Source organism: Amblyomma mixtum, chromosome 3, assembly GCF_055824585.1.
Source record: "Amblyomma mixtum isolate Tamu chromosome 3, ASM5582458v1, whole genome shotgun sequence".
Classification (NCBI taxonomy): domain Eukaryota; kingdom Metazoa; phylum Arthropoda; class Arachnida; order Ixodida; family Ixodidae; genus Amblyomma; species Amblyomma mixtum.
In genome coordinates this window covers 182,170,669-182,194,509 of record NC_143014.1, presented here as the reverse complement: position 1 = coordinate 182,194,509, position 23,841 = coordinate 182,170,669, and the positions used below count along the sequence as shown (strand labels likewise).

The following is a 23,841-nucleotide window of genomic DNA, read 5'->3' as shown; positions in this document are numbered from 1 at the left end:
GGTCCGGCTGATTGGACACGTCATTCTTCGAACTATTCCCCAGACAGGGATCTGGGGAATCCGTGCGTTATTTAACGGGGTGTTGTTTTGAGGACTCCAGAGCACTCCCGTTGACTCCTGAAGACGTTCTCTTTCACTGAGAATTCCTCTCAGTTACCCTTTGTTGTAAATCATGTAAATATTCTTGCATAAAGTTCTCCTTCCTTGTTTTCTACTCGTAACCCCGTCTCCCACCTTCCTCGTCCCTTCTCCGGCCCGACCACGCTCACCCGATCCTAATAGCGCCCTCGTCGGCGTCCTTAGGTCCTTAGTGCAGACCTTGGCAGTGTGCCAAAATGCTTTCGCTCCGATAACATTCTGGCGCATTTATCTTTCGACGGGAGCTCCAGCAGCGGTGGCGCGCCATGACGGTTGTGTGCCCTGGAAGGGAGCGTCGGCGGCGGTTGCGCGCTCTGCGCTGGGCAGCCTGGCTGCGCCAGTGTGTACTTAGAGGGCCTTTGCACGCAAGGTCATTTTTTTTTTCTAGTGCGAAAGCGCTACTTCACTAGCAAAACTGAGAAACCCGAGATATGTGTGAAGCCTCAACCTTTGATCGTTGACGGAGTGCCAGCAGCGGAGGCCCCGCCGCGGTGGCTCAGTGGTTACGGCGCTCGGCTGCTGGCCCGAAAGACGCGGGTTGGATCCCGGCCGCGGCGGCTGAATTTCGATGGAGGCGAAATTCTAGAGGCCCGTGTGCTGTGCGATGTCAGTGCACGTTAAAGAACCCCAGGTGGTCGAAATTTCCGGAGCCCTTCACTACGGCGTCCCTCGTAGCCAGAGTTGCTTTGGGACGTTAAACCACAATAAACCAAACCAACCAGCAGCGGAGGCCTTGCGCAGCTGCTCCGTCAACACGCGAAACCGCCGCCAATGGCATGCTGTGCGCCTTTCTTCGACGTGTTTTTGGGCCATTTACAGTGAAACGTGCCTGTAATCCCGACGCATGTTGAACCACACTCCATGGCGGGTGCCTTCATGGGCGTTAGAAGTGCGGTGAGCTACAGCTACTCACGTTATGCTACTCGCACCACAGGCTACATCGAAGCCACTGATGTAGACATTATAGGTATACTGTTCGCTTTTTTTTCATAACGCCCCTTTCATTACGTATATGTTCCTTTTTGTATGAACCAAGTTACGTTTTTCTTCATTTTTTAGCATCTTTAGCCTCTTATGCGTAATTCACAGCTTCGTCATTCACTTTGCTCTTTGTGCGTACGTTTAAAAAAAAGGTTTTTAACGTTGAAAATGAGGGACGGTATGTTTAAAAGGTGAAAGCTTTCGACTTTAGCAATAGGGGCATCATGTCGTCGTGAAGGAACCACTCACCCGGGCCGCGCCTTAGAGCACCTCTGTTCCCTGTTTTGTTACAAATGAACGTAGTCATTTTACCCGTCTCTCTTGCTTCCTAACTTCTTTCGGATCGCCTTGCACAGAAGAATGATTTTTATATACTGAGGTGTCATCTTCGCTTCGAAAAACTTGGTCCACTTGCCACACTGCCGTATATTCGCCTTTGCGTGTTGTTTTTTTTTTTTTATAAGATCCAAGAGGTAATCACAAATTTTGCATAAAAGTTCCGTCTTGAGCTGTTACTTATACTTGCAGCCTGACGCTTTATGCCATTTCTGATAGAAACTGAATTGCTAATAACTTTATTCTGTTTATGAGCACCACGTCTCAGGTTAGATCCCTGCTGTGGTTTCCGCATTAGGAAGGAGACAAAGGTATGACCGATCGTTAATTAAGGTTCATCCTACGTTAAAGAACCTGAGATGTTCAACGGAATCCTCCACAGTGGCACGCTTCATTGCCACTCTGCCGGCATTGGCATCCAAACGCTTAATAATTAATGTTTCTTCATCCATAGAAAACAAAGTGCGTGTCAACATTCAAGGTCAACTCCGTAGAGACGGCAGCAGTAGTCGCAGCGAGTCCTTGGCGGTGAGCTCTGTTCGCAAGGTGGTCACACCTCAGTGCTCAGAGCTGAAAGAACTCTGCATTGCACGTCTGGAGTTCCACGTGACCGTCGCAAGGTGGAATCACCAGGGCTGCCCGACTCGAACTCGGTCCAGGGGGCACCGAAAGCATATTTTCTCCGTTATAACCGCTCAAGTGTTGAATATGAGCAGTGCCTTCTTATCCGGTGTTTCAGTTAAAAGACTTCAGTTAGTGATTTTTTTTTCTCTCTGTCTGGTGGCTTTCGGATGTCACTGGTGAATTAGATGAAAAATCAGGTTGCATGATGTAGCAGAGCAACCGAGGAAACCCATCTCTGTAAGTACCCCAATGAGGCATCGCCTATAGTGCGTATAATTCGCAGCTTCCGGAAAGGCCTCCGCTGAGGGAAGCCAACAGCCACTGAAACAAAGGAGCATAAGGGACGGCTTATTTTTTTATTAATGGGAGATTAATAAAAACAGAAGAAAAAACAACCGCATGCAGCCGGTGGGATCGGAGCCCACGACCTCCGAATTTCGCGTCCGGTGCTCTACCAACTGAGCTACGGCGACTGCTGTCCAATGAGCTGCTTTCGGGGGTATTTATGAGTAGTGTAAGCGAACCTCAATCTCAACCTCTTGGGCCTCTTCACGCTGGTTAACCACGGCACGTTCTAACAATCAAAAAGAAATTAGCAGGAGAGTGTGAATGAGTTGCAATTTATTTGGCAGCCACTTCCTTATTATTAGGGGCTAAAGCCAAAGTTGCAAATGAGAAGGATAGTGCAGGGAATAGCTACGAAGCGCAGAAGTATAGGTGACGTTAAGAGAACAGCGTTGTTCAGAAAACAAACATGAGTAGGCGACATCGTCGCTGGAACTAGCAGGAGGAAAAGGGCTTGGGCAAAGCAGTGGACTCAAAATCCCGGGTGTTGTAAATTAATCGGGATCCTTCCACTCGGGAGCTGCAAGTGGGCTGTGCAAGTTGCTTTAGTGGAGGAAAAAATTGAAGACTGACTTTTGAGGAATGGAAATGGCGCAGTAATTGTCTCACGTATCTCGGAGACACCCGAACCACGGCTAAAGAGAAGGGAGGAAGGTGGGAGCAGTGTTGTAGGCGTTACCGAAAAAAAGTAACTAAATACGTTACTCGGTACACTACAAAAAAAAGAACGCGTTACCGCCCTACGTTACCTACAAACAAAGGTAACGCGTTAGCGTTACCGTTACCGAAAAAAAGTACCGCACGTTACTTTGCCGTTACTCCATGGCCATAAATTTTAATCAGTGCGCCTTCGCTGTAAGAACTCAAGATAATAATTTTATCAAGCTCATAATTCATATAATTCAAACTTCACAAAGAAAACAAAGCTGAACTCAACAAATTTACAGTAATTCTATTGTGCTTCTGCTTACGAAATTACGCGGAAATTGTGTAGCAATAAGGAAATTCTTAAATGTCATAGTTCCGGAAAATATATGTTTGCGCACATAAACATTTTTTTTTTACTTCAACCTGCATAATTATCGCAAAAACGCGAGTGTTTACGTCAAGGTGTTCAAGTTCAGCTTTGCTTGCTTAGGAACTCAATAACCAGAAACGCAGCCGCAGTTGCAGATAGAAAAAGCCGGTTGACTGCAATCCCCTTTTCTGTGCTGTACCATTCTACTCTTTCGACAGCTCTCTTGGGGCCATCTTGAAGTAAACTGGCGACATTCCTGAGTTTACTCAGAATAGGGAACTGCTTCCACAAAGAATGCGAGAGTGTTGCTTGGAGACGAGACGTTTTGGTTGGAAAACAAGCTTACGCAGAAACTGACTTACAGATTTCTGCAAATGGTCCATGGTGGCTCGGCATGCGTCCACTCTTTAGAGAGTTGTGTGTGTGTGGTTTGGGGGTGAAGATAAGTGTGTCAGTGCGTGTTCGTGCTTTTTTTTTAGTTGAGTGCGTCGTCAAGAGCAGCTGTTTTTTTGGCATGCATGCGAGCCGCAACAAGGGTCGTCGAGAACACCGGTAGATTTTGTTTATTTGCAACATCATTTTCGGGGTTTATTTTTTTGAAAAAGAGGCGGAGGGGGACAATTGAAATAAAAAGTAACTAGTAACGTGACACCTCACGTTACCGAAAAATGTTAACGTAAGTACGTTACCCGTTACAGTTCCGAAATGGTAACGAGTACGTTACTAAGTTACCGCAAAAAGTAACGCGTTACCGGTAACGCCGTTCCTTGTAACGCGTTACCGACAACACTGGGTGGGAGTGAAAGAAGAAAGAGAGAAAGAGATGCGTAGTGGGGGGCTCCGGAATAATTTCGACCACCTGAGGGTCTTTAACGCGCATTGACACCTCACAGAACACGGGCGCCTTTCGCCTCGATCGAAACGCGACCGCCGCGGCTGGGTTCGAACCCGAGAACTCCTGCTCAGTAGCCGAGCGCTCTAACCACTGAGCCACCGCGGCGGGTCTTTAGCGGAGGCCTTTGGATTAATTTCGCGTTTTAAGCGAGCCGAAAATACTTTGACCACACAGCATAACCACGTAGCTAGCACAGGTCCTCCTTTGCGTTGTAGAATCTGGCGCATGAAGAAAACAAGGAGCAACAAGATCTAGCAGAAACAAGCCAGCATTGCTTCCGCGCAAATAAACTGGCGGTGAAAGCTTCGCAAGCTGAAGCGTTTAAAGGCATCGCGGAAGGAGTAAAATCCAAAGACGCACGCTATATCCGTTCAGGTTCCGTGGAAACGGCCACCTACATCGATGTGCGAGCGCCCCAGACTCCTAGAAATCATACGCATGCGAACAACGCACGAAGAGCGACGGAGCCAGGAATCTTAGCAGACCATTGAGGCGTGGTTGATGAGCACGAAGTATGCCGTCTTCAATAGGCAGGCGAACACCCTCGAGCAGCGTAAAACTAAAACCAGGGAATGTGGGCAACAACGTTCTCTCTCCCTCTGACACCCGCATATTTGGACTAGCGGCGCGCGCCCGCGCGGCGGCGCCAGGCAGCTACGGCAGCAGCAGCAGGAGCAGCAGCGGCGGCGGAAGAGCGAAGGGGCCCCCGCGGCAGCGGTGGAACATGAGCGATGGAGCGCTCAGCAACTGCCTGCCGCCTCGTCCATTCATCACGCCGTCCCCCGAATCTACCGCCGCGGCCCGTGGCTTACGCGAAGCCCCGGGCTCAGGCCTCGCGCGCCTCCTCGGCTAAGTGCGTGCACGCGCGCATCCGACGGATGGATGGATGCGCACACAGCGGCCCGCTATACCCTCATCAATCACGCTCAGACGCAAAGCAGCCCGCCGGGCTCCGCGCGCAAAGTCTTCCTTTCTCCTCCCCGACGCGAGCCGCGCGCGCGCGCACGGGCACACACCACGCACAAGCGAAAGAGGCGAAGGCAAGGAGGTCGGCTATGCTAAAGCGGCGAAAGCGACCGCTGCCGCCCCAATTGTTTGTGGCAAGGAAAAGCCGCCGGCAACAGTGGAGCGGCGCTTAAGTTCCAGCATCCCGCTGCTCAGCTGTTTTTTGTCTGTAGCTCGGCGGGCGAGCAGCCGCCGGGAGAAAGCGAGGGGCGAACGGGGTGCGCACGACCGGCGCTGCTTCACGCCTCTGCCACAGGGCAGATGCAGTCTGCAGCGATTTCGCCAGAATATTTTCAACGTGCCGCGATCAATACCGCAGTCTTCACGCGCGTAATCTTCGCCACAAACGAAGAGAGGAAAGGCCGCCTTTGTACCCATCGTCCTAAAACATCAATCTTATTCTATGCAAGGATTGGAAGCCCCTAGCGTCTGTGAAGCACTCCGTGGAATGGTGCGCTCTTGCACGGGGCCGTGACTCTTGTGTCCGTCCACATTTTGCACAGCAGCGTCAGCCTAAGTTGTCCTATATATTGCATTCAGTTTTTTCGTCGTTCATCCACGCAGTCATTCATTTTGGAAACAAGCATACCCTTCGAGGTTCGCTCTGACTGTCAAGCTTCGGCGCTGTATGTATATGCAGTACCTCTAATTTTTCACCTAGCCAAATTATTTGTTCCTGCGTACGTCGCTGAAAAACTATTCTCGACGTTTACAAGCAATAAGTTAACAAATGAATGGTACCTGCACTGTGTATACTGAAGTTTAAGCGCGATAATTAAGGCGGGCAACAACACTGTGTGAACTCTGAATAGCCGAAACATTTTACATCCTTCACTTCGTCGAAGTCAAACCGACGACCTTGCAGATTTACAGGGCGGAACGCAAACATTTCCTGTTGCACTTTAACGTTGCGCTACTGCACAGAAAACCTACGCGTCATACAGATGTAATGCGGGCCGGACGTTTAGCGCAAGTTGCCGTCATGTTAACGTGCAGTAGTCCGAGAAACAGAAGAAGGCTTTTACGAGTATAATATGCTCGAGCTATTTGCCAAAGCTCCGACAAAGTTATGGGTACTCTGAGTCACGCGTAACCGAGTGAGCAGTGCTCTGTGGCTGCTAGCCTCACGAATTTGCGAAATGGGCAAAGAGCTTGCTTGAGTCTCAGGAAAGGACCACCTTCGCAGTCGAGCACAATCTCACTCGACGCATTTCGAGCACTGTAGCTCGCATATTTAGCTCCAAGCCGGCCCGTGCAGGTACTCCGCCCACTGGCAAACAGCAGGTGCAGCAGAGTGAGAGAGGAAGAGGTACGGGATGACATGGGCAACTTGTGCAAGAAGAGGCGGGCGTGTCTTGCCAGGGCGCCAGCCCTCGTTCCCCCGTTGGTAACGCTCCGAGAAGAGCACGTGCAGCGCTGAACACGCTCTCCGTGCGGAGTGTCAGCGCCGGTTAACTGCTTCCTGCCGGCGGCGCGTGGGAAGAGCAATGCCGGCGAGCGCGGCGGCCGCTTTTGATGCTGGAACAAAGGAGGGATTCGTGGGGCGCCACAGCTCTGCGCGCACCGCGCAGAAAAGAAGAAGGTGGGCTGCGCGGGGGCGTTAAGGAGAGACAAGTCGGCGCTAATTAGGAAAACCATTTTCGTAGCCACCAACCTCTCGCGCCCGGCCCTTCATGGCCCTGCTCTGAGGCGCGTATTAATTGACCTTTAATGGCGGCGCCCCCCCCCCCCCCCCCCCCCCTACCCAAACCGCTCCTTTCGTGTCTCGAGCCCTTCCGTCTCGAGCGGGTCTCGCCTTTTGCGACGTCCCCGACCCGCGACGTCCTTTCTTCCCTTTTTCTCTCTCCCACATTATTTGTTTTCGTTTTCGCCTCGGCTGCATTCTTGGCTTCACGCAAGAGCGCGAAGCCGGGGGGGGGGGGGGGGGGGGGGATGCGCGCGAGCCAACAAACGGCAAGTCATTAACAGAGTGATGCAAGAAGGGAAGGGGGCCGCAACGGCGCGTGTTGACATACTAAAAGATAGGGCGGTGCTCCCGCAGAAAATTCAAAAATATGTGCGCCGGCCACACCGCGTGGTCAGACCATGCCTTCCGTCGCGCGCGCACAGAGAAGGCCGTGGAGCGAAAGTGGCTTGCAGTATAAAGGAGACTCGGGACTCGGGAATTTCTGTGGGAATCATCGGCCGCCACAGGTGCCCGGAGCCGAGTGTAACAGAATTTGTTCAGCTCTCACTTCACCGGCTTCTTCGATGCTTGGTTTTTTCGTGGTCCCCGAGCCGGGCGTAGGTATAACGTGACAGTCGCGCTGTGAATACAGGCTATATATATCAATGCACAAGATCATGACATCGTCAGAGGTTCGAGCCCAGCCTAACATTTACGTCACGAACGCAGCGCCCGTCGTGGAAATCCAGCACGCTCGCACCGATCCGCACGCTTCTGAATTTCAGAATGGCCATTCAAGCTGTTCGCCGACTTGCTAAAATATCCGGGATCTTAAAGATCGAAGAGGAAGTTGAAACAAGCTTAACGTATACTATCCCGCATTTGGAAGATATTGGATGCAATAAATTGTTATTTTACAGCGATGATTGCAAACGGCGCTTCCTCTAGCATAAACGAGGTCGGTATTTTAGTATGTTGAAACCCAAAACTCCCGCGTTCACCCCCTGATCCGGACAAATGTTCTCCAGGTGGGCTCAATCGTGAGTGCGCGGTGTGGTCATGTGACCTAGGCAGGCCTAACCGCTGCAGGCATTGGTGTGCACTCTCACGGGATGGTGAAAAGCCTGGAACTCTTGTTAGCAGGTCGCACGTTATCACGTTACGGCTTCAGCTTTACAATCGCTGAACCCGCTCACTTAATTATTTAAATAATTTCTAGGCTTTGCGACGCTTTTACCACATACCTCCCCACTCACTCATCCTTGCGCTCCATCGTCATCAGACACTTCAATAACACCGCATTGTTCACCCAGCGTCCACCATCTTGTTTGCTGACAATTTAGTGTTGCCTCTGGGGCTGAAACTTGATTTACGGGGATAGCGCTCGACACCCTACACCAAGCAATGACAAGCAGCCTCAGCATCAGAGCGGCAGTGAGTAGTTAGCGCGTCCGATGAACTGCCTCTGAGTACAGGCTTATTGCGGGCTATTGTTGTACAGGCTTACTGGAACTGCCCATACTGCGGTATCCTACCAGCCCTCGTCTGCAAGGTCTCGCAATGCTAGGCCTCCCCTCACTCCGGAGAGACACAGCTGACCGACGTCAAAGCTGCTGGCTACATCTAAATGGTGGATGGGGCCGAGGCGGTGGAATTAACCAATGGGTGGCTTCACCAGTGCAGTGTTTTTTTTTTCGCTTTTTTTTTTGTTCTGTAAACATTCATACCGTCAATAGAGAATTTTATTATAGCGTCGAACGTATATAAGTGGCAGGTACCCGCCCCACCTTGACCCCCCCTCTAATGGAGACATTTAGTGCAATGAAGACGTACCCACTTAGACGGATATCGGATTATTAGCTGCCAGCTGCGCCCGCGCAATGCCAGCTGAGATCAGGCGAGTGAAGAGGGGGTACGGCATGTCAAATGTTTACTGATGGACTGGATCACGACACCCACCACCAAGCACTAATGCTAACGCATACTCTGCAGCATGAATCGCATTGATCGTCCCGTATTGTTTTATGTGCACTTTATTTAGATCAAACTTTATTTAGATAAAAAACCATGCTCAATACATGAGACTTCGATTTCACAAAACACATTATCCTCAAACTCTTGTCGCACAGATAATATGGAGCTCATCGCGAATGGATGTTGAAAACAAACAGGGCATTGATACGGTCCAAACTCAATTATGGGTTGGTTGTACAGGAATTAGCAAGCCGCACAACACTTTGGAAGTCAGGCACACATCGCCACACTGGACTGCGACTCGCTTCTGGTCCTTTTCATGCACCCTCTTTCGAAATACTCGATGGAGATGCTCGAAACCAAGCTCAGACCTCTTGAGCCTCCCGCATTCCACCCGTGCATACTCATTCAGTGAGCACTAAAAGATACCCTTTCAAAAATCTTCCCAAAAACGTACACTGATACATACTACTGTTATCACTGCGCTTTCATCACTTCGTGGAAGGCCATAACGACATCCCGATACCGACCTTTGCCGCTTCTCCGAGGGAATCGCTCCTTGCCAATGGGAGCTTGCACCTTGCGGTTTCACAGTAGCCAAGTACAACAAAATAATCCCTTCACACTGCCTAATATCAAACGATTTCCCTGAAGTTTTTGAGCACTGTTATGGCCCACTCCTGTTCCCCGCAAAGCATTGTTCATTTTCTTCTTTGTATGTGTTTGCCTATCGCCGGCGGCACGCGGCTTTATCACTTTGAATGCTACGCGAGACACGACGACCAGAGAGAGAGCGCTGTGATCACGCGTGGTGGTTTCCACGATGTTCGAGTTGATTGTAAGTGCTTTTTTTTTTAGACGCCTTAAATCGAAAGTCCGGTGCCACCCTTTAATTCGTACTGAAACCTATACGTTCAGGCTTTGACAGCCCAAAAGTTCTGCTTTTTAGTCGCGTAGATGGGTTGTCTAGCACTCCTGCAATTGCTCAGCTCTGCTGGGTTACATAAAGAGGATAGTCATTGTCACCTTCGATAGATTTTGAACACTTAGTAGCGGAAAAAGTTCTCCTGCACACCGGTACGCGGCGTCTTGCGCAGTGAGATTAGCTTTATGGCAGCGAGTGCCTTAGGCCGCGCGCTCACGGTATCGTATATCACTCGGTCCTGGTAGCATAGCTACACACTAAACCACAGGCCATGGATTCTATGGCTGTTTGCCCCGTCGCAGAATGCAGCCGCATTGCCCAGAATGCATCGCGGTGCCTTTGAGGTGCGAGCATATTTTCCCTCGCAACCGACAACACTGAAAGAAAACGAGCCACCCATTTCAAATTCACTGAACGCGATGCACAGCGCAAGGCAGGCGGGGTCATCTGCATCGAGGGGCGTCGGGACTACGGCCTCTCGCCCGTCAGTGACATTAGCGCGCATCGACCACTCACTTCTCCCTCCGAGAGGAGCCCATAAATCGCGGCCGCCCCGCTGGGCGACTGCAGACGCGGAAAAAACGAGCGGCCAATTTGGGACACAGCAGGAAATGGAGAACATGACAGCGCGCGCTCCCAGTGCTGGGCCTCAGTTCTTCTCTCTCCCTCCTTCTGCCCGTCACGCTCACGTTCCTGACAGCCCCCATTTGTTCGTGTCAGCGGGAAAGGCGTTAAAACGCGTCACGGACAGGTTTCGACGGTGTGGGTGCGCACCTACGGATGCGTAGCCACCGCCGCACGAAGAAAACGACACCGGAACCAAGAGCAAGAGGCGCGAAGAAGCAGAGCGCCAGCGGGAGGCTAATTTAGACGTTCGTTAGGCTTGACGAAAGAAATTGCAAGATGCCACTGTTTTCTGCGAGCGCGCCAGAAACAAGCGCGTACACCGGGCGTATGCGGGTCTACGCGCGCACACGCGCCGGTACAGGGCCCCGTAAACGGGACGATCCCAGGCGCTGGTAATGGCGCTTAACAGCTCGTTGGCTCGACGGGGCCGAATGCCCTGCTCGTGCCGGAGACAACGCACACACGAGCAGGCGCGCGCGCTCTCTTCTTGCTCTTGGTGCGCGCGCGCCTGCGGAACGCTTGGTCCGGAAAAGCGCACAAAATTCGCGCGCGCTCTGCATGCGCGCCGTGGAGCGTCGCGCGCGCTTCGAAAACAAAAGCCCGTCGTGCGAGCGCCGTCGCCGTAATTGCTTAATCTCTCGAGAGAAGAGACTCGCTTCCGCCGCTTGCCAGAAAGGTAATTTTGGGAAAACTTGCGCGCGGAAAATCGTGCTCGCTAGCTCGCCGAGTCGCGCGTCGCTCTGACCTCGGCGCGCTGTGCGGAGGAGAGGTGCACGCGAGCGTGTCCCCTCCCGCCGAATGACGCGCCTCGCGGGCTGCCCATGCCAGCCGTCATCGCTGCGCGCTCTGATTTGGCCCGCTCCCCCTCTCTCCCGTCCCCACCGGCTTGATAAATGAAGCTCCGCGATCCGGAGGTGCGGCTATCCGATTACGCGCCATTTCCGTGTCAAACTCTTGACACGCGCATCACTGCGCTATTGTGCCGCTTCGGTTTGTTTGCGGCCAGTGTTTACACCAGCGCGCATGCTAGGCACGTGCGGAGATTGCTGTCGCGGTTCGGGCGGCGCGTGATTTCAAGCGCGCGAGCAGAGTCGTTCACCCTTGTAGTGTTTTGTATGTGTCGCTCCTTTGCGTGGAAACCGTCGTTACGTTTCCGCGTAATCATCCTGTACACGTGACATTATAAGTAACCAGGCGTGGTTGGAACGAATAAAATACATTGCCTTTGCGGTCCGCAATGAAAAAAAAAAAGAATAATGAACAGACTCAGGCGCTAAATGACGCGCAATCTGGTTGTGTTACTCTAAATGAAATGTCGAATTCAGATACTCGGATAATAGATTGAATAAATTAGGGAGAAAGGCGGCCCGCTTCTTTGCCTCACGCCTTTATGTCACGGACCAACCACCTTCATGTGCCCGGAGTGCAGCCTTCTGCAGCAAAATACGGCAGGGGAAGAGCCCAGGACAGGTCAGGTCTTCGTCGACTACGAGCCAGGACGCAAAGTCACTTCTTTGCAGTCCTCCACACACTCAGCAAAGTGGGCCTCTGCGTCTCCACTGCGTTACGCGAGGCTTGTCGCACGACACAGCTATACTCTCTTGTATCGGCTGCGCACGAGCTCTGTCTGTACGCCGGCATGGATGCACAAGATTCACCGCGGCACTATGTGTTTACTCTGCGATGTTGTGGTGAATGTGAACCATTTCGCCTTAGCGTACCCGCGTTTATGTGCCGAGCGTGAGGCACTCCTGCAAAACCTGAGGAGACTGAACGGTTCCTTGGACGAAGTCTCTCGTATCGTGTACCCTGTGGTGCTCCCGAACAGAGCGGCGATCAGTGTCACGATCACTCTTGAAGAAGTTTTTAAAGGCACTGTCCTCATGCGACAGTGGCAGAGACGCAGTCACATAAATCAGTGACTCATGCGGAGCAATCGCCGACAAACCACTGTAAGGCTAATCCCGCTTTTATATTTACACCAGCACCACCAGCACCACCACGACTACCCGTTGCCATCCTCCTGGCTACTGTGAGTTATCAAAGTGGCCTGAACCGCGTTAATCAGTGATGGAGTATCCTTTCGAACTGTAAAAACGACTTGGTACTCTACGAATATTTACGCAAAGAAACAGGCGAAGCTGATATAGACTTTAGGATTACCTACGGTACGACTGTTGCAGCGGAGGCACCAGAAAGTAAAAAACAAGACTTGAAGCCAGGTCCGATATAACATCATAATTATAATCGAGTCTTTAAAAAAAATGCGGTCTAATCCGTGCTACGCCTGATTACCCCACTACACGAATGCGTGCGTGCTGTTCAATGTTTTGATCTCATCCGTATACACAAGCGACAACACAAGGAAGGTTGTCACAAAAGAAACCTGTGTGCGTTCTTTTCGTTACGCCGCTTGTAAGCAGTCACGCGGCAGCAGCGATGGCGTTGCATGGACGGCATGTCTACTTAGAATCCTCGCCTCTTTTCGAAGTCTCGGCGCAAGAATATATATATTTTTTTAATTTCGTTCACTTTCCATTGGTGTCAATGACGAGCAATTTCTTTAGTATAAGGCTATTTGTTTCACATAAGCTAAAAGAAATGTTGTAGGAAGTGGAGACAGCCTGCTACTCAAGACTCGAAGCTTTATGTAAGAGAAAATTACAATAGTATGGAGGTGCGTCTACAGGCATCTTTTTGCATGGCCCGAGAAACAGTTCGCTTTTCCCATTAAAAAGGTCGAGTACTGTCAGGTAATACAGCATCCTGAAAAAATTGGCACTGTGAGGCAGCGATGATATTGGAGAACGAATAGTACGGCAGCTGCCCCCATACCATCTATGGAGAATCAAAACAAGAAAATGTCGTTGACAGCGTTAATCCAGCGGAGCTTAAAGAAAGAGAAATGTGCACCGTACAGATAAATGCAATCTATTGCACCAAATGTTTAACCTATGCTAACGTTACCATTCCACGCAGTTCAAAAGAACTAAAAAAAATCCAGAAAGTCAAATCTCCTTAACGAGATTCCCTGGATATTGCCCCGATTGTTTGTAGTGTTTGTTTGTTCATTCTTGTTTGTTCATATCACTTCTACGCGACCAAGAATTACCAAACTTAATCGCGAGTAAACAGTGCCCAGAGGCTCAGTTATTCGTGCCAAGACATTAGGCGCACAATCAGGGGGGATTCAGCTGCCGGCTTTATTTTTTCCAAGCTTGCAGTGAACATTCCAAATGATCCTGAAGTTCATTAGCGAGCACTGTGAAGGCTTAGCAAGTTCCACTGTATTTCGCCTCCAATAAAACGTGATTCAGCCCCTTGAGCTCGCGATAAACAAGCATGCAAGCCTTGGACGGAATTAAACCTTCTTCAAAGTTTCCGCCTGATATCGCTTTTTTTGCGGCACCTGCAAATTGCGTCCCTCTGATTTCTCGCAAAATATTATTAAAGTCGAAACAGCTAAAAATACTTCCCTGGACACTAGAAACGGGCAGCTACAAGGGAGGTTGCATTGGCAGCGATAGAACCAGTACTTTTATCCAAAGTAGGTACAGCGTGGGATAGGGGACAAACAATTTTCTGCTTTGTAAGGAGGAGCCGAATTTCAGTGGAAAAGGGCTAGAGCCTCATTCCATGGAATGTTGACTGCGCGAACAGGACGAAGACGCGAGGCAATGAAGCGAATACAACGCTACGGGTTGTTAAAGATGGGGCTTCTATCCCACCGCTGGAACCAGAGTTGAAGACGGAGGGGTCCTGGAGATGACTAACTCGTTTAGCCCCACAGGTACCGGCTCCGAATGACGTTGACGGACTGCGATATCGAGGACACTGTACAGAAGGGTTTCTTCTACATATTTACAGATGAGAATCGACTCGAATCCAATCCAATGCTCCGATCACACAACAACATCCCGTTAAATACGGTTCGCGTTCCCTAGATCCCTGACTGGGGAACTTGGTTCGAATAACGTTGTCCAATCGGATGGGCCATTGATGACGCTGGCGGTACCACCCACGGCACGGGGCGGTGCCGAAGCTCTCGCTCTCTCACAGCTCGGGGGATGAGAAGGGGAAGACAGTCATCAAACACAGATGCGTCACCTTGACCACTGCCGCAAGTATTCTGTGCGTTGCCTCCGTGGGAAAGCAGAGTCCCGCAGTCTTCTCGCAGGTGGTTGAACCTTCTCGAACTCCCCCGCCGGATGGCCGAAGCACGAGACTCCTTCGACACAGCGTCTTTCAATTAGCAGCCTCGCTCAGCGTGACCTTGCGTAGCATCATCCAGTCCGGTGACCCGAAGGTCGACTCGGCCAACGTATACCGCTGCTTCCGCCGTGCTGCTGTGCAAGCTCTCGCCGCATCTTTGCCCAACGACGACACTCGTTTGACAGTAATTTCTCCCAGGCCCGTGGGAGACAGCGTCCTTCGATCGGTTCGGAGGTTCGGTGATTTGGAGTGCAACAACCCCGTCCGTCGTCGTCAATGCTTCTGCCGCCGGCGCCAGGCCTCGTCATATCCCTTGCTTTGCGATGAGTCACACCCGGCTCCAGGACCACGTTGTCCACTCTTAACAGGGCGCAGGAATATGTGTGCTTTAGCAGAACGTTCTTGAAGGCCTGCCAGTTGGTCCATTTCGAGGCAAATTGAGACCGCGCGAATAGGACGAGTGTTGTATTCGTTTCTTTTCCTCGTGTCCTCGACTCCTCGTCCTATTCGCGCATGTTTATGTTCGCCCAAAATGAACCAACTAGCACGCAAGAGCATTCTGCGGTGATTCACTCCCTGCAATGTCCATGTGAATCCGGCGCTGTTGGGCAAAACAGCGTGGTTGACAAAAGCGGTACAAGGTACATTTTAATGGTGCTACTGATGACAGTGACGCGATAAGGCTTTTTTCTGGCAGGACAGTGAAAAAGTCGTGCTTAGAGCAGTATAGCTACGGTGTCCATCTCCTGGCCTCTAATAGCCAGCGAACGGTGTCACAGGGCAGCGGACATCAGTAACAACGTGGATACTGTAGCGAACAAATAATCGACAGCAGAATCAGTGCGTTTTTTGGTAACCTCGCAGATGGTAACTTCGAAGAAGCTTTGACGTTTGATTGGTTTATTGGTTTATTGGGGTTTAACGTCCCGAAGCAACTGAGGCCATGAGGGACGCCGTAGTGAAGGGCTCCGGAAATTTCGACCGCCTGGGGTTCTTTAACGTGCACTGACATCGCACAGCACACGGACCTCTAGAATATCGCCTTCATCGAAATTCGGCCGCCGCGGCCGGGATCGAACCCCCGTCTTTCGGGTCAGCAGCCGAGCGCCGTAACCACTGAGCCACCGCGGCGGTCTTTGACGTTTGAGGCTGTCTGGTTTCTTTAAATCTTGATTATTTGTCTTGGCGTCGTCAGTGGGCAGAGGTTAAAGGGTTTTCTTGAACCATGCTGCAAGCTGAACGTGGTGCCCGAGAGGGAAGTATTTTAGAACCTGTTTTCAATTTATATATTAACGTTATCATTAATATAACATTGTTTTGTTTTCATCATATACGCTAATGATCCACTATTGTTAGTGGAGATGACCCAGATAAAATTATTGATAAGGCGAATGAAACATCCTCGCTGCTTGCTTGTTCGAGTCACTGTAATGCACTAGAAGCAAATGCAAGCAAAACAAATGATGTGTTCTTTCATCTAAAAGGTAATAAAATAAATATGACCCGATTAATTCATTTTAACTCAAATCACACTGAAATTCTCAGTACGTTTAAAACACCTCAGTTCAGTTTTTTACCTTAAAGTTCCTCCGCAGGCGGCATTACATAAGGGGTGGGTTTTGTACAAACAAAAAAATCTCATACCACGTAATCGTGGAACACAAATTAGGAGGACGCTTAAGCTTCGCCAAAAGGGTACACACGATAGAGGCTTCTCCTGCTTTTTTCTTTCCTTCATTTTCTTTCTCATTTCTCACCGATTACCAATCCACAATCACATTACCGATCACGGTCATCGATTACAATCACAATTGCCGATAACATTACCGATTACCAATCATCAATCACTATCTAGGATACACTGCATGACATACTGCGTCACTGCATACTCATATACATACACACCATTCGTTTCAGCACAATGAAGAACCATAACACCGCATTTCCATTGCGCGCAATTTCTGAAGCCTAATTAACATATTTACGTGTATATTTTTAATTACTATAACATCAGTACACATCCTAAACATTATTGTATAAGTCATACACACCACAACGCGTTCACTAGGTGCCCCTCTAACACGTTTGAATCAACGACCATTCGTGTCCTAAGCAACATAACGACACGTCAAAGGATTGGTGCGTTGATTCGCCGCTGTTTTCTCAATTTTTGTTGATAGCTCATGTACATAAAACATCGCATCATTATAATAAACACCATGTTCAAAAAAAGAAAAGAATTCGTGAGTTGTACGTTGCGTACCCCCCTGGCACGCAGTGGACCTGGGTTCGAACCCCAATGACGGCTAATTGCTTTATTTATTTGTAACCTGGGAGATTTTTTTCCGAATGACGCAAGACGACGGCAGACGCCAGGTTTACAGCAGAACAAGCTCCTTACGCTACCGCGTAAAATAGTCACGGGGGAGGCCATTCCAATCTATGGCGATGCGGAAGGAAAAAGGAAGTAATGAAAGCAGCGGTTCGAGCTCGTGACCGCAACGGGAAACTGATAGCTGGTGCGGTGGGACATGCAGGCTGTTGCTGTGATGTACGAGGTCTGTTAGAAAAGTATCCGACTTTATTTTTTTTTTGCGAACACCTGATGGATATGAAACAAGCGCGCTTGCATCAGGAGACCTTGAACCTTCGTGCGCATGCACGAATTTTTTCCCGCCTGCCGATAGCGTCAGTCGCTGGGACGCAGCATTTGAGTGAGGCAGTGCGCAGTGCTCTCGTCGGTTTTTTATTGCAAGGAAAATGGCGGAGTAAAAGGAACAGCGCTACTGCATCAAATTTTGCCATAAACTGGGCGACAGCCAAGTGGAAACCATTCTAAATATTCAGACGGCTTTCGGTGACGATGCTATGAGCAGCACACAGATTAAGCAGTGGAATAATTGGTTTAAAGATGGCCGCACATCGGTGGAGAACGAGCCACGCTCCAATCGGCCATCAACATGGCGAAATGACCAGGTCACTGCCGAACTGAACGCTGTGGTGATGCGGGACCGTCGCGTGACTATCCGAGAAATTGAGGAAGAGGTGGACATGAGCAATTTTTCCGCACATTCCATTATCACCGAAGATTTGGCCATGGAGAGAGTTGCGGCGAAATTCATGCCGAAGCTGCTCACGGTGGAGCGAAAGCAGCTTCGTGTTGAAGTCTCACAGGACATGCTGGATTCCGCTAACAGTTACCTTGACTTTACCGACGCCGTAATCACTAGTGACGAGTCTTGGGTGTACGGGTACGACCCGGAAACCAAATCCCAGTCGTCACAGAGGACGCATTCCACGTCACCAAGACCAAAGAAGGCCCGCCAAGTGCGCAGCAATGTCAAAGTGGTGCTGACTGCTTTCTTTGACACCCTCTGTGTGGCAGACCACGAGTACGCACTCCACAGGGTCAAACAATGACCAAAGAGTACTACAGGGATGTCCTCCGTTGCCTACGTGATGCTGTGCGGCTCAAGAACCCGGAGCTGAGGTCAACAGGAAATTGGCGCACCCGTCGCGACAATGCTCCTGCACATTCCTCGCACTCGATTCAGATTTTTTGGCGAAAAACCAGACTCCTGTAGTTCAACAGACTCCTTACTGTCCTGATATGGCCCCTGCGATTTCTGGCTGGTTCCGAAAATCAAAAGGCCATTGAAAGGAGAGCGATTTCAGACAAGGAAGAACATTATGGCTGCAACGACAGCAGAGCTAAACTCCATTCCGAAAGGGGCCTTTTTGGAATACTTCCCACAATGGCAGCACCGCTGGGAGAAGTGTGTGGAGTCCCAAGTAGACTACTTTGAAGGTGACTAGGTTTGCAACGCTCCAGTTATGCAAGTTTTTTTTCTACGACCAAAGGTGGGATACTTTTCTACAGACCTCGTATGCTGCTTTATGAAGAGAAGAAGAGACGAACTTCCAGTGCAAGGATAGGCTGGCAATGCGGTGTCGACTATAGTCGGATACAACTCAAGAACGAAGCGGCTTTTTCCTGACGAAGTACCACCCCCTTCCAGCCAACAGCATCGGCCGATTCTCTTGACCCTCCTAGCGTGACAATGCAGGGAGCGGAAGATAAAGGAGGATAGTCCCTTCCCTACATTGTCCTGCCGCTCCCTGCATTGTCACGCTAGCATGGTCAAGAGAATCGGCCGATGCCGTTGGCTGGAAGCCGCTTCGTTCTTGAGTTGTATCCCACTATACAGTGACGTGTTAGCTGTAGTTACGCAAAGAGAAAAGGGCTATGACGACGAAGGACATACATTTAAATTTAGTAGCGTTTAGGGTCATTGTCTAATTGCTGCCCCATTCTAGAACACTGTTAAGGTCAGACTGCAGAGCGGCTTGATCAGAGGCGTTACTGATAAGGTTGTAAGGTATCGGTAGTGCACGCGGGGTCATTAGGGCCGGTCATTCTTTCTCAGCACCCCGCCTCTGCCGTCTTCAATGGACACCCCCCTCCTCCGGCAGGAGGGGGCGGCGGGGTGCGCTCGAAGCGAAGTGTCACCTTTCTTGGAACGATGCGCGCGCGCGAAGGCGCCGGGCCGCGCGGGCGTCCATCGCCCTTTGGGGCCGATTGGCGCCGGCTATCCAGAGAGCGGTGAGAGCCGCCGCACGCCGATCGCCCCCCTCGTCTTAACGGACACCAGCCGCGACACAAGCTCACGATGACCGTTTGGTTCGAAGAGTCTGCAGACCTGCTGAATATTAAGCACTGCCGGACGGAACGGTGTCAGGGCGCTCTTGACGAGGAGGGCAATAAAAATGACGAGCAGCCGGCGACGGCGCGGCTAGCCTAGCCGAGGACAGCGAAGGCCTGAGCTGAGTGACGCAACTTTGATGAGGCGCCGACTAAACAGCCTTGGGAAAGCTCAATCGCCTAGGAAAGCGGGTCCGAGCTCGCAGTGGCTTGCAGCGGTAACTGCCCGTTTAAGCCCGATAATCCCCAATTCCGAGACGACGCCAAGGTCGAGGGTCATCGGCGAAACCGATGGCACGTGCTGGCACGAGTGTATGCCTGCATTTGTTTTTGCTTTTATTTTGCGAGGGAGAGAATGTTTTACTTTGCACGTGCTCGCACGAATGTGTACTTGTTATTGTTTTTACTTTTATTTTGTGGCGGAGAGGGTGATTTACTTTACTGAAGCTGGAGCGCTGGCCATGCTATTGATGAACCAATCATGTTAAGAGCATAACATGATTGGATGCTACCGAATGTGGGCCGGGCCTTTAGGTCTTTAAAACCGGGCCCCGGAGCGGGAAAAGGGGTTCTGGGCTAAGGTTAGGTGCTATGCATCTTCGGCTATGCCGAGTAGGGGCCTCCTCTAGTGTTAGCCAGTTCCACGTTTTTGCTGTTTGTCTTTTTGCTGCTTAATTTGTCTCCAGTGCCTAAACTTGTACGCAATGTAAATTTCTGTACATAAACTTCAAGTATTCCCTTTATCCCTGCATCGTAACTCATCGCAAGACCGTCTCTGACGGAGCACCCCTGGTGCAAGGGAGGAAGATAAAGCGCCAGTGAACTTTTCTGGCGCAGTCGGCAAGGATCCTGTCGCTATTGGACGATAGCACGGGAGGAAAACTGAAGGCAGGGGAGGCAACAGCAGCTTTCAAAAAAGGACCTGCGGAGAGACAGCGGCAAGGACCACGGCAGTAGTCCAGCGACGCGAGACTGCATCCGGTCACGGAAAGCAGCGCGTCGAGGCCTCGACGGTCACCTGCTGGTCGAAGCAAGGTGGCGACAACGGGCACAGGACCAGAGGCGTGCGACAGCTCATCGCAGCATGCGGTAAAAGTGGCGGTGGACTCCGACACCAAGGAGTTTGCAATGCGGATCGACGCATCGAAACTGTGAGTTTCCTTCGTCGCATTGTTCACGTCCCTGTTCATGTGTTCGAGCCGGTAGTACAGAGGAGGGGTACAGAAGACGGTATGGAGGGTTAGAAGTCTAGGCAAGTTGTTATTGGCGAGGACCATTTGCGAATGATTAGTCAAAAATTCCTCATTCCAGGTTAAAATGTTAGGGTCCAGGTCTAGCAGCTGAAGGTTTAACAGCAAGCGGCGGGGACATACTTTATAGAACGCTTTAACTAAATGTAAAAAGATCGTGTAAGTTTGTATGCTGGAGTAAAGATTGACATGTAAGTCATGAATGAGAAGTGCGAGCGGCATTTTGCGAGGGAAACCCTTCCGAAAGCCGTGTTGTGATGGGTGAATACAGTGATTCGAATCTAGGAAGTTTATGATTTGAGACAGATGAAATGTTCCACGATCTTGTATAGTGAGATAGGGCGGTAATTTAGCGGAGAATTTTGGCTACCTGATTTGTAGACTGGAACGACCTTTTCCATTTTACAATCATCCGGCATGCTTCCTGAAGACAGTAAGAAGAACAGTACAGAGAAATATTCTACAGTCATGTGACTTGTATTTTTAGTATTTTATAGTTGGTTTGGTCAAGGCCAGCTGATGATGATAGCTTAGTTTTTATCGATTGCGGGTGAAATTCTTTCTGCAAAAAATGTAACACCTGCCGTGGTACCTTCAATGTTGGTTATCGGCAGGGAAAAAAGGCGATTTTTTTTTTTGTGAAAGCTGTCGAAAATGCACAGTTGAACGTGTCAGCACTTTCGGTATCAGTAATCGCTTTGTGTGATTCATTGGTGACAGTGAGAGAGTGATCTGGATGGGGGTTTACTACCAGCCAAAACTGTCCTGAGTTAGTGGATAGCGAACTTTGAAGTGTAGAATCATAGAAAGAATGCTTTGAGTTGTGGATCGCAGTAAGATATATGTTTTCACGTATCTTTCCCAACGATGTGAGCCACCGTTATTTTTAGCAGCTCCATAAAGACACTTTTTTTTATTTTCTACTCTCTTGAGGGTGTTGATAAACCATAGATTTTGGTTACTGGCGCGAAGATTGGTTGTTGGGATAAATGTATTACTCAAGTCATCAACCTTTTTCCTGAAACTCGACCAGTTATCCGGAATTGAGTGATTCTGGAATGCATTTTCGAATGTGGTTAAATTTGCTAAGTTCATGGTTTATAGCCTCATAGTTACCTTTCCCGTAGAGCTTTATCGTTTTCGTGTGCGTCTTGTTTGGCGTTAGAGCAGAAGAGGAGGTAGCGTGAATGACATTATGGTCACTAGTTATTCGATGATATGTAATGATGTCAGAGTATCAGGGTTATTGTATATGATTAGATCTAAAATGTTTGCAGATTCCGATGTGACGCGTGTTGGTTTTGAGTCTAACTTGATTAAAGCTCAAGCAGATGTATATTAAATTTCTTGTATCTGCTGGGCCTGCTATTGAAGAAGACGATAGGTTACATTAGGAAAGTTAGAATTCCCGAAAAGAATAGCAACATTTGGATGGGTTGCTGCAAGCTGTATTGGCCTGTTATACAGCTCTTCACAGAATTTTGGAGTGGCATGCGGGGGCCTGTAATAGACGCCGAGGAGAACTTTTATTGGTTATGCACGACATAATATCCACACAATTTCGAGCTTTGATTTCACGTTAACAAAAGAGTATGAAATCTGCCGATGAACTGCTATAAAAACAAATCCCCCCCTTGAGACTTTACGATAAAGACGGAATTTGGGCAGTTCTGCCAAGAACTTCGGTATCAGAAAAGCCACTGTTTGGCCACGTTTCTGTTAAAAAGAGTAAACTGCTGCCTGTTTATGGTATGATACGAAATCGCGCTTGGGAAGAAAACTGCGTATGTAGTGAAGATTACAGAAAACGAAAGGTCATTTCTGGTGGAAAGCTGTGTTTGATTCTTTCTTTGCAGACGATGGGATTTCGCTACGCGATTTCTTTTACGCAGTTTGATGCTTCATCGAAAACTTTTTCAGCTTTCGGCCTTGTGACAGAACGGCTTCTTGCGTCTTCCTACGCGCATATTTCACGATTGCTGGTCGATTACCGGATTCTGAGTGTCGACCCAAGCGATGGGCTCGTTCTATTTCCATAGGTTCAATGTTTGTTTGTAAACGATCTTAGCAAATTTCGATGATTATGTTTCGGATTCGGCAAAGGTTTCATCAGTAGTGGGACCAGGAATTCCGTAGAAGATAAGGTCATTCCGGCGCAATCGGTTTTCTTCGTCATCCATGCAAGCTTCCAATTCGGAGACGAGGCGAGTTGTTTCAGCTGATGCCGTTCGTGTTGTGCCCAGGTCCTGGTGCAGAGGTATTAGGGATGCTCTGAGGAGAAGCCTGAGATTTAATTGTCGATTACGTCGCCATTTTGAATGGTAGCACAAACGAACTTGGTATCGTTAATCTACAGTCTATGCAGATTTGAATCCCTGAATATCGAGTAATTGTCAAAGAGTGGTGCAGCCCGTCGTTCCGGTCTGCGCACCACAACCTCTGTCGTAGTGTCACGGCATTTTCTTTAAAAATCACATATAAAGGTTCACACAGCAGGGAGTTTATTCCGACAAATAAATACGAAGGAGGTGAGTAAAATATACGAATGAATGTGAGTAGCTAGTTCATCACAGCACGCACGGAAAACAACGAGTTTACCTGATTGATTGATTCATTCATTCATTGATTGATTGAGTGGACAATTTGTTGAACACGCAAAAAAAAATAATCAATGAAGTTGTTTGTTTATTTATTTAGTTACATGCCAAAGAAACAGTGTTGACAAGAGCCATAGGGTAGTGCAAGGCTTTTGATTATTTTAGACTCCAGTGGGACTCTTTAACACCCCCGATATATTGGCACACGCGCTCTTTTACATTTTCACACGCATCAATTTGATTGATTGATTGATTGATTGATTGATTGATTGATTGATTGATTGATTGATTGATTGATTGATTGATTGACTGATTGATTGATTGATTGAGTGGACAATTTGTTGAACATGTAAAAAAATTAATCAATGAAGTTGTTTGTTTATTTATTTAGTTACATGCCAAAGAAACAGTGTGGACAAGAGCCATAGGGTAGTGCAAGGCTTTTGATTATTTTAGACTCCAGTGGGACTCTTTAACACCGCCGATATATTGGCACACGCGATATTTTACATTTTCACACGCATCAATTTGCAGCAGTCAAGGCCG

General features: G+C 49.3%; 1 long non-coding RNA gene across 1 annotated transcript in view; it reads left to right on the top strand.

Annotated features, from left to right (window-relative positions):
- The window catches only part of LOC149352934 (uncharacterized), a 147,590-nt gene that overhangs the window by 94,486 nt on the left and 29,263 nt on the right, over positions 1-23,841 (top strand). Inside the window, exon 2 of the long non-coding RNA XR_016290887.1 lies at positions 20,286-20,599. This is a non-coding gene — a long non-coding RNA (uncharacterized LOC149352934). The remainder of the gene's footprint in view (positions 1-20,285; positions 20,600-23,841) is intronic.